The sequence below is a fragment of the Balaenoptera physalus genome (genome assembly GCF_965194825.1).
Source record: "Balaenoptera physalus genome assembly, chromosome: 13".
Lineage (NCBI taxonomy): Eukaryota > Metazoa > Chordata > Mammalia > Artiodactyla > Balaenopteridae > Balaenoptera > Balaenoptera physalus.
In genome coordinates, this window is record NC_138892.1 from 12054270 (window position 1) to 12064753 (window position 10484).

The window sequence follows — 10484 nt, forward strand, 5'->3', positions numbered from 1 at the left end:
GAGGTAACATTGGTTTATAACATGATATAAGTTTCGTGTATACAACATTATATTTCTACTTCTGTATACACTACAGAAATTAGTTGCAAAGAAGCCCCATAGTATACTACAGAGTAGAATGAAGAAATCACAGTTTTTTCAATACAAGGAGGCTTCAAAGAATTGTCTGACGGTTGGCCTTGGATTCAACATTTGACCTTTCTGCTTGCAGGCCTTGGGTGGTCCCTTATCCTGTCTGAGTCTCACTTTCTTCTTCTGTGATATAAGAATAATGCCTCTTTGTGTGGATATAGAGGGAAATCCATTTTACGTCAAGTCCCAGCCCACACATATATACACACTAGTCGCCAGTCTCTTACCAGCAATTCTATCACCTCCAAATTTCTGAAACACACACATGTTTTTGGTAACTCATTTGGGCGGTAATCTTGCCGTGTACTGACCTGAGACTATTTATAGTCATTACAGTCTTTTTCCCATTTCATGTGAATATTTGTTTGTTTCACTGACAAAACATGAAAACATTCATTTATCGGGTGCTTTCTGGACTCTGCTGGAAGTGGTAACTAATGAACCATATGTGCCCTGTCTTCATTCTCCTTCTAAAGGGTTAAAATTTTAGATTCCTAAAGACATCTAAATCCCAGGAGTAGATAATTAGTTCTGGAGGCTGGAAGTCCAAGATCAAGGTACTGGCTGGGTTGGTTTCTGGTGAGACCTCTCCTCCTCGCTTGCAAATCACAGCTGCCTTCTTGCTCTGTCCTCACATGGCCTGTCCTCTGTATCGGGGGCACGGGGGGGATTGGGGAGGGAGAGAGAGAGAGAGAGAGAGAATCTGGTATCTCTTCTCTTCTAATAAGGACAGGAAGCTTATTGGATTAGGGCCCCACATCTATGACCTCATTTCACAGTAATTACCTCCTTAAAGGCCCTATCTTCAAATACAGTCACCTACCTGGGGGATCAGGGCTTCAACATATGGATTCCAGGGTGGGAGAGAAACGGTTCCATCCATAACAGCAAGTAACTCCACCAATAGTACCCCAGGTGACTGCTGCTCAGGAAGATGAACTTTAACCCCTTTACACTCAATACCATTTATGTTCCACCACAAATTCTTCTAATCTTATTCCCTTTTCTTTTCATCTAGATGTTGAGAGCTTTTTTGAGGACGTCATTGGGTGCCTCTGGGACATAATGAGCAGAGAGGAACTGCTACTCCTGCTGACTGAAGTCCTGAAGAGAATTGAGACTAAGGCCGCTTTGTCCAGGTAACCTGCATGGATGCACCAGGAATGTCACCCACATCCCCCTGCCCCAGGCTAGTTTCCTCCTGGCAGACACACCTCCTCCAGGCAGGATCCTATGGTTGGGGTCGAGGATGTTCCTTCTCAAGCTTCCATGGGGAATGTTTCCTCCTTGTCATTTGCTGGCAGTGAACAGCCTCAGGTTGAGAAGAGATGAAACCTGCAAGGAAGGGGCATGTTATGACCTTGGACAAGTTACTGAACTACTCTCTGCCTTAGTTTCTTCATCTGTTCAGTTTTATTGTGAGGAAACTGAGATCATGCATGCAAAGTGCTTCACATGATGGCTGAACATAGTATGTGCTCAATTAATGTTAACTTTCTTTTATTTTCAGTTTTTATGAGGTTATTTTTAATGCTTATAGAGTACTTAAAGATAGTGTTAATGTCCCATAAGTCAATTGTTCAGGGAATCGTCTCAGTAGAATTTCAGCTTCGGGAGCTGAAGGTGGAGCTGGAACGTCTTCCTTAAGTCTTAGGGGGGATATGCTGTTCTTTTCTGATTTACAAAACCAGGGTAATACATAGACTGCAAAGGCTCTTCTTTTTAGGAGGTTATTTTCAGTCTCGCTTGATTAAGCGAGATATAAGCACAAGAATTAAAAGAAAGTACAGAAGAGATGATGCTAGTTCAGGTTTCTGCAACCAAAAAAAACCCGAAACCGAAGCTGAGATCCATGCAGCCCAAGTTTTCTTCAGTGGCCAAAGAATGGAGAAGTGGGAACTTAATTCACAGATCAACTTCTCACCACATGGTGAGAGGGATTTGATTTTAAAGAGTAAAGACAGAGGGAAGAGGAGTGAGGCTAATGACAGACAGGGAGGCAGAGCATTCATCTGCAGGGAAGGGGTCAGGCTTTCCTGGAAATGGGGTGCCACGCCCTTTTTATCTTTTTTGGTCTGCATCTTCCGGTCATGGTCATCCGTAGGTGTGTCATCTAGTAGCTAATGAAGTAAAATCAGCCTAGAATGAGACTGAGGGTGTGGTGAGGTCAGATACCTTGCCACCTTGGTTCCAGCTGGTTCTATACGGTTTTGGTTTGTCTCTTCCTATAACTTCCTCCGTTTTTCTCCGGACCCTGTGACTCCAACAGGTTCACCTCCAAATGGAAAAGTCCTTTCTCTAGGTGAATAAAGGTGGCCATCGAGGTCCAGAGTATTCTATTTCAGGGAACCTGAGGATCCAACACTGCGCCACCACTATTTAGACAACTGCTTTGAAAAACAGTGTCTAAAGGGAATTTCCTGGTGGTTTAGTGGTTGGGATTCAGAGCTTTCACTGCTGTGGTCCAGGTTCCTAATGTTAACTCTCAAAAGCTGTTGGGAAGAGACAGGAGCCAAGGGTCTGCTTCCTGTAGATGAGAACCAAGTAGGACTTCTTTTGGGACAAGTCAGAAAATCCTGACACCATCAGTCTGTGTTCCTGGGGATTCTGGCTGGAGCCCTTTTAATCTCCATCTTAGGAACTGTACCAACACTGCAGGATCCTGCTGGCCCATAAGGCAGAGAGGCTGGAGTGGAATTGGATGGAGCTGGGTTGGATCCTGGCTCTATCCCTGCCCAACTCTGGGGCTCTGAGCTTAAGAGTTGGAGTCTCAGATCTGTCATATGTCCAGTGGGAATAGCAATTCAATCTGATGGATTGTGGTCATGGCCTTAGAGTGAACTGCAGGGTCAGAGGCGGGGAACCAAGTGCAATCATCTCATCCAAAGGCCCAGGGAGGCCTGGACCAGGGTCAGACCCAGGGGTCAGGATGGAGCAGAGGGGTCCAGGTTGGAGGACTAGTAGGAAGGCTTGGGCAGCAGAGCCAGGACTAGAGTGAGGCGAGTGGGTCCCTAGGACACAAAATGGAAGGGGCTGTGACCCTAGCAGAGGCCCTGTGAGTGGGAGAGGGGACATTTCTTCCCTCCCTGACCTGATCCCCTCATGCTGGGCGTAGAGGGCCCTGGGTGACTGTGTCCTCCACACTCTGCCTGGGACCTGGGGTTCTCCATTGCCGTCTGGGACCCTCTTCCAATCTACATAGAGTAGCCCTGACCAGTGGGAAGGCCGTGTGGCTTAGTGAGACCTCCAGCATCACAGTGAGTGGCTGCCAATTTTGTGTACTTTGAGGGATTCTGACGAGACTTCACAAGTCCCCACCAAAGAGGAAAATTCTTCCTCCACCAGCTTGTGCAAATGCAGGTCTCTTCAGGCTTAGCAGTTCACATGGATGTTTCTTAAAGTCTCTTGAATCTTTGAGAGGTTCCATAAAGTTGCACATGGCCTTGGTGTGCAGGCATGTGAAGCTGTTCACCAGCTAAGGTATGAGTTAAGCTGGTGACCCCTGAGAGGTCGGGGGTGCTGGGTGATGGGTCAGGAATCAGTGAGGCGGGCTGGAGGGTCCAAGGGGAACCAGGGTCAATAGCACATCACCTGCTTCCCAGTCAACTGGGGCAGTGGATGGACCCAGTGACCTTCAGCTGGGAAGGCCAAGGGCATCAGCCTTGGAAGACAGCAGATGCCAGGCAAAATGATCGTTAAGGTCACTTTTAGCTCTGAGTTGGGGTTTTTTTTTTTTAATTCTAAGTACGCAGAGCTAGCCGTTCCTCAAAGTCTGAGGCACGGTCCCTAGGACTGTCCTTACATTTGACACCAATGGCAAATTTGGGAGATCCCCAAAGCTACCATCAGGTCTGAGAATTCCCTAGAAGGAGGCACAGAACTCCCTGAAAACTGTCACGATCCCAGTTACGGTTTATTACAGGGAAGGATGCCGGTTCCCATCAGCCACAGGGCAGAGTCTGGGCGGGTTTCACACAGGAAGCTTCCATTGTCCTCAGGACATGTCACTGTCTTGGATTCAGTGTGTGGCAGGGCACACGGAGCACTGCCCGCCAGGGACGTTCACCCTGTTTAAAGAAATATATTCTGACTCTTGTTAAAACAATAAGGAAGACTCTCTTCAGGACTATCGTGATAGGTGTGAAGACCATTGCAGCAGAGGAGACAGATGGGCTCAAGTCCGAATACAGCAAAGATGAGTGGAGATTTGTAGCCAATGATCAGAGTGAGGGGGGTGGGATGGAAAATCACTGAGAGGAGACATCGAGGGCAGGGGGATTCTTGCTGAAATTTGCTAACAGGATTCTTGCTAAAAGCAAGTAAAGGACTTATGCATCAAAGGTGGGAGATGAGGAGTTTGATCAGATATCAAACATGATAAGATCTAAACAGTGGGAAGGCTTCTCACTAAACTGACTTGGACGAATTTTTGCTGAGACTGGGCAATACAGGCCGTCAAGGACAGGACACCAAAGGTGGAGGTTGAAGCCTATTGGAGAAGAGGGCTCAGAAGAGCCTGACTAAAATTTGACCAAGGAGAGAACCTTTTTCAACAGGACCCTCAGTGTATGGAGTTTTATTTGGGCTCAGTCACGTGCTGCCTGCACAGCTGACCTGTTGTCTCCTGCCCTCCCGGAGGTCAGACTAATGCCCTAGTGTCCAGCTCCTCCAGAGGTCAGATGTGCTACCACGTGACCCAGAGGCCCCATCACATGTCACCCTGTTAGACTATCCAGTGGCCAAAGGCCCAGGCAGACAAGGACACTCCTATCAGCCAGAATATTCTAGGGGCTTAGGGACCCCTTCCCAGTAGCCAAGGGCAAAGGGCAGGTTGATTCCTCACTACACACTCAGGTTCTCTGAATGAAGGTTTTTCTGCTCCAATCCCACTTCTCTGTGTTTATCTGTGGAGTTCCCACTCTACCTACTCTTTGGAAGTGATTGTGTTGACCTGCCTCTGAGGCGTCTTTATCAAATAGCATTTTTTTTTTTTTTTTTGGCCATGCCACGTAGCTTGTGGGATCCTACTTCCCCAACCAGGGATCGAACCTGTGCCCCCTGCAGTGGGAGCACAGAGTCCTAACCACTGGACCACCAGGGAATTCCCTCAAATACCTATCTTAAGTTAAATGTATCCTAAGATGACTTTTGCTTATTTATTCCATGATTGAATAAGTATATGGAGCATCTACAAGATACAAAAACATGTGTTTAATGTTGAAAGAGAGGAATTTACATTTGTGAAATTCTTTTCTATCTGATTTATAACAAAATCTCTGTGATTTACAGAATAGATCTTGTTGAGCCTATTTTATGGACAAGCAAACTGTCTTTCTAATCCCTTGACCTTCATTGTTACAGGAAAGACTCAGATGCACTGCATCAATATCTGAGTGAGCTGAAAGCAGACTTGGCCGTGGAGCACCAAGTCACGCTCCAAAAAGACCAGCTAGACAGGAAGGGGTTTTTGAACAGGTTTCCTCGGGTAAAATGGGAGTTAGAGGAGCTCATAGGAAAGCTCCACGCACTCACAGACAAGGTTGACAAGGTCCACAGGGACCGCACCATCTCCAACATTGTGGCCTACTCCACTGGCGCTGTGTCTGGTGTCCTGACCATACTTGACCTGGCTTTGGCACCCATGACAGCGGGGGCGAGTCTGGCACTCTCGGCCACTGGGTTAGGGCTGGGAGCAGCAGCTGCTGTGACCAGTGTGTACACCAGCATCGTGGAACTCGTCAGCACATTGTCAGCAAAACCCGAAGTCAGTCGCCTGATGTCAACTGGCGCTCCTGGAGGTACTTAAGATCAGCCCCCAAACTGTTAGCACAACAAAGAAATTCACAGAAGCCGTGCAACGCATTGAAATGAATATCCGTGCCATGGAGCCGGTCAAAAGCAACCCTGGCTTAGCAGCGGATGCAAACGTCTTCATCAGCAGTGGAATAATCTCAGTCCAAAGCAGCCAGCAGGAAGAGGTTACTTTCAAAAGCACGGCTCTGGCAATGACCAAAGGAGCCGGGATTGTGGGTGCGGCCACTGCAGGTGTCTGCCTTCTGATGGATGTGGCCTTCCTGGTGAAAGAGGCAAAGCACTTGTATGAGGGGGCAAAGACGGAGTCGGCTGAAAGGCTGAGGCAGCTGGCCCGGGAGCTGGAGAAGAAGTTGGAGGTGCTCACCCGGATCTATGAGAGTCTGCAGTAGGACCTGACTCAGCCACTCCCCAAGCTGTGCAGGGACCAGGGACACTTGCGGGGGCCAAGGCACGGAGGCACCTTGTTAGAGGGAAAAGGAGGGCGAGATAACATAGATGTAGCTACGTGTTAGGAATTTGGCATTTCTGTAGCTGAGCACAGCAGGGGAGGGATGAATGCAGGTGGCAGATGGGGGAGAGAGAAGGAAGGAGCGTGGAGCCTGGATGAAGGGAGGGGCCTAGAGAGTGAGGGGAGGAGAGAAGCCACTTATTTTGGACTAAAGAAGACACTGGGGGGGCAGTGTCTGGGGGCAGAATAAAGGGAGAGGCAGGGGGAACTAGCAACAAGAGGCCAGGAATATGAAAGGGTTGAACACGGGAAAAAGCCAAAGAGTTAGGATTGTTTGATCCAGGAGAGGTAGCAGGGGCTCCTCTCTCACCCCTCCCCAGGGTTTGATGTCTCTGGTGGTGGTCTCTAGCCCTACTTTTCCAGTATCAACTCACCTTTGATTCCAGCAGGTTTATCTTAATTAGGCAGTGATTTCTTCTTGTTTGTTTTTTTAATGAATCATAGTTGATTTGTACTATTGAGTGGGTTTCCAGTGTACAGCAAAGTGTTTCAGTTATACCTGTAGCTCCCTGTGCTCTACAGTAAATCCTTGTTGTTTATCTATTTTTTGTATGCTAGTGTGCATCTGCTAATCCCATACTCTTAATTTGTCCCTCCTCCACCTTTCCCCTTTTATAATCATAAGTTTGTTTTCTGTGTCTGTGAGTCTGTTTCTGTTTCGTAAGTAAGTTCATTTGTACTATTTTTTAGATTCTACATATAAGTGGTATCATATATTTGTCTTTGTCTTTCTCTTTCTGACTTGCTTCACTTAGTATGATAATTTCTAGGTCCATCCAAGCTGCCCCAAATGGCATTATTTTATTCTTTTTATGGCTGGGTAATATTCCATTGTGTGTGTGTGTGTGTGTGTGTGTGTGTGTGTGTGTGTGTGTAGGCGAAGGTTTTGAAGAAACCCGCACAAAACTAATCACAAAAATAATACTTAAAATGAATACAATATATGTCATCATTATTCTCACACGGACTCCAGCCATGACCAATGACATGAAAAATCATCGTTGTCATTCAACTACAAGAACACCAATGACCAACACCCGAAAAACCCACCCACTAATAAAAATCCTCAACAATACATTCATTGACCTCCCTACCCCATCAAATATTTCACCATGATGAAATTTGGGCTCCTTACGAGGCATCTGCCTAATCCTACAAATCCTAACAGGCCGATTTCTAGCAATACACTACACACCAGACACAACAGCTGCCTTCTCATCAGTAACACACATCTGCCGAGATGTCGACTATGGCTGAGTCATTCGATATATACACGCAAACGGAGCTTCCATATTTTTTATCTGCCTTTATGCCCACGTAGGACGTGGCCTATACTATGGGTCCTATACCTTTCAGGAAACATGAAATATTGGAATTATCCTATTACTTATAGTCATAGCCACCGCATTCATAGGCTACGTCCTACCTTGAGGACAAATATCATTCTGAGGCGCAACTGTCATCGCAAACCTACTCTCAGCAATCCCATATATCGGCACTACCCTCGTCGAATGAATTTGAGGTGGCTTTTCTGTAGATAAAGCAAAACTAACATGATTCTTCGCCTTCCATTTCATTCTCCCTTTCATCATCACAGCACTAGCTGCCGTCCACCTATTTTATTCCTTCACGAAACAGGGTCCAACAACCCCATAGGAATTCCATCTGATACAGACAGAATCCCATTCCACCCTTACTATACAATCAAGGATATCCTAGGCGCCTTACTATTATCCTTAGCCTCACTAATATTAGCTCTATTCTCACCCGACCTGCTCGGAGACCCCGACAGCTACACCCCAGCAAACCCACTCAGCACGCCACCACACATCAAGCCAGAATGGTATTTTCTATTCGCGTATGCAATTTTACGATCAATCCCCAACAAGCTAGGAGGAGTCTTGGCCCTGCTGCTCTCAATCCTAATCCTGGCATTTATTCCAATTCTCCATATATCCAAACAGCGAAGCATGATATTCCAACCCTTCAGTCAATTCTTATTTTGAGTACTAGTAGCAAACTTACTAACGCTAACATGGCTCGGAGGACAGCCCGTGGAACACTCATATATGATTATCGGACAATTTGCATCCATTTTATACTTTCTTTTAATCCTAGTGTTAATACCAGTAACTAGTCTCATTGAAAACAAGTTCCTAAAGTGAAGAGTCTTTGTAGTATAACACAATACCCCGGTCTTGTAAACCGGAAAAGGAGAACAACATATCTCCCCGAGACACAAGGAAGAAGCACTAAACTTCACCGCCAGCCCCCAGAGCTGAAATTCTATATAAACTATTCCCTGAAAATAATATATTATAAGACATTCATAAAACTACAGTGCTATTTCAGTACTAAAAATAATTCATTCTACTACATACATGCTATGCGTATTGTGCATGTCTGTTACCGCCACATAACCGCTATAATGTCTCTTTCCCATGTATATATGCACGTACATTGTATGTATAATCGTGCATTGCATTATTTACCACATGCCTAATAAGCATGTACATTATATCATTAATATTACATAGTACATATACATTATTGGTCGTACATAGCACATTAAGTTAAATTGGTCCAAGCCAACATGTTTGGAATCCTGTCCATTAGATCACGAGCTTAATCACCAGTCCGTGTGAAACCATCAACCCGCTCGGCAGGTGTCCCTCTTCTCGCTCCAGGCCCATGGCTTGTGAGGGTTTCTATTGATGAACTTTATCAGACATCTGGTTCTTACTTCAGGGCCATCTCTCCTAAAATCGCCCACTCTTTCCCATTAAATAAAACATCTCAATGGGTTAATGACTAATCAGCCCATGCTCACACATAACTGTGATTTCATACATTTGGTATTTTTTATTTTGGGGGGGAAAGTGCTTAGACTCAGCTATGACTTTAAAAGGTCTTAACACAGTCAAGCAAATTGTTGCTGGACTTGGATGTATCTGTTATTTGGCAAGAGCAACCTGAGTTGTACAATCAGTTAATGGTTACAGGACATAGCACTTTACTATTCCCCCCACGGCTTAGAACAGTTCTATATCCCAATGAATCAACCTCAACCCCCTTCCTATCATACAGATGAGCTACTTAGATATTCACCACCCATATAGACAGACATCCCCCTAGATTCGCCAACCATTTTATCAAAAATCTAATACTAAGTCTGACATAAGCCACATAATACAACCATACAAACATCACCTATGCGCAGCAAGTTAATGTTGCTCGAACATCTCATAAAGCAAGACACTGAAAATGTCTAGATGGGCCCACTAGCCCCACGAACATAAAGGTTTGGTCCCAGCCTTTCCATTGGTTTTTAATAGAATTACACATGCAGGTATCCGCACCCCGGTGAGAATGCCCCCTAAATCACTAAGATTAAAAGGAGCAGGTGTCAAGCACGCCGTACCAGCAGCTCACCACGCCTTGCTCAGTCACACCCCCACGGGAGACAGCAGTGATAAAAACTGAGCCATAGGGGGCTTCCCTGGTGGCGCAGTGGTTGAGAATCTGCCTGCCAATGCAGGGGACACGAGTTCAAGCCCTGGTCTGGGAGGATCCCACATGCCGTGGAGCAACTGGGCCCGTGAACCACAACTGCTGAGCCTGCGCGTCTGGAGCCTGTGCTCCGCAACAAGAGAGGCCGCGATAGTGAGAGGCCCGCGCACCGCGATGAGGAGTGGCCCCCACTTGCCGCAGCTAGAGAAAGTCCTAGCACAGAAACGAAGACCCAACATAGCAATCAATCAATCAATCAATCAATCTTTAAAAAAAAAAAAAAAGAAAGCAGGTGGATTCTTCTTAAGCCGCTGCCCTTTAAAAAAAAAAAAAAAAAAAAAAAAAAACTGAGCCATAAACGGAAGTGTGACTAAGCCATGTTAATTAGGGTTGGTAAATTTCGTGCCAGCCACCGCGGTCATATGATTGACCCGAATTAATAGAACTATGGCGTAAAGCGTGTTAAAGAACCATACAAGATAAAGTTAAACCTTAATTAAGCTGTAAAAAGCCATAATTA

The 10484-nt window shown here is 45.9% G+C and overlaps 1 pseudogene across 1 annotated transcript in view; it reads left to right on the top strand.

Moving 5' to 3' along the window:
* Positions 1-10271, top strand: part of LOC309641117 (apolipoprotein L2 pseudogene) — a 16142-nt pseudogene extending 5871 nt beyond the window's left edge. The window contains exons 3-4 of the transcript XR_014268581.1: positions 1151-1271; positions 5494-10271. The product of XR_014268581.1 is annotated as an apolipoprotein L2 pseudogene (transcript). The remainder of the gene's footprint in view (positions 1-1150; positions 1272-5493) is intronic.
* The last annotated feature ends 213 nt before the right edge of the window (positions 10272-10484 follow it).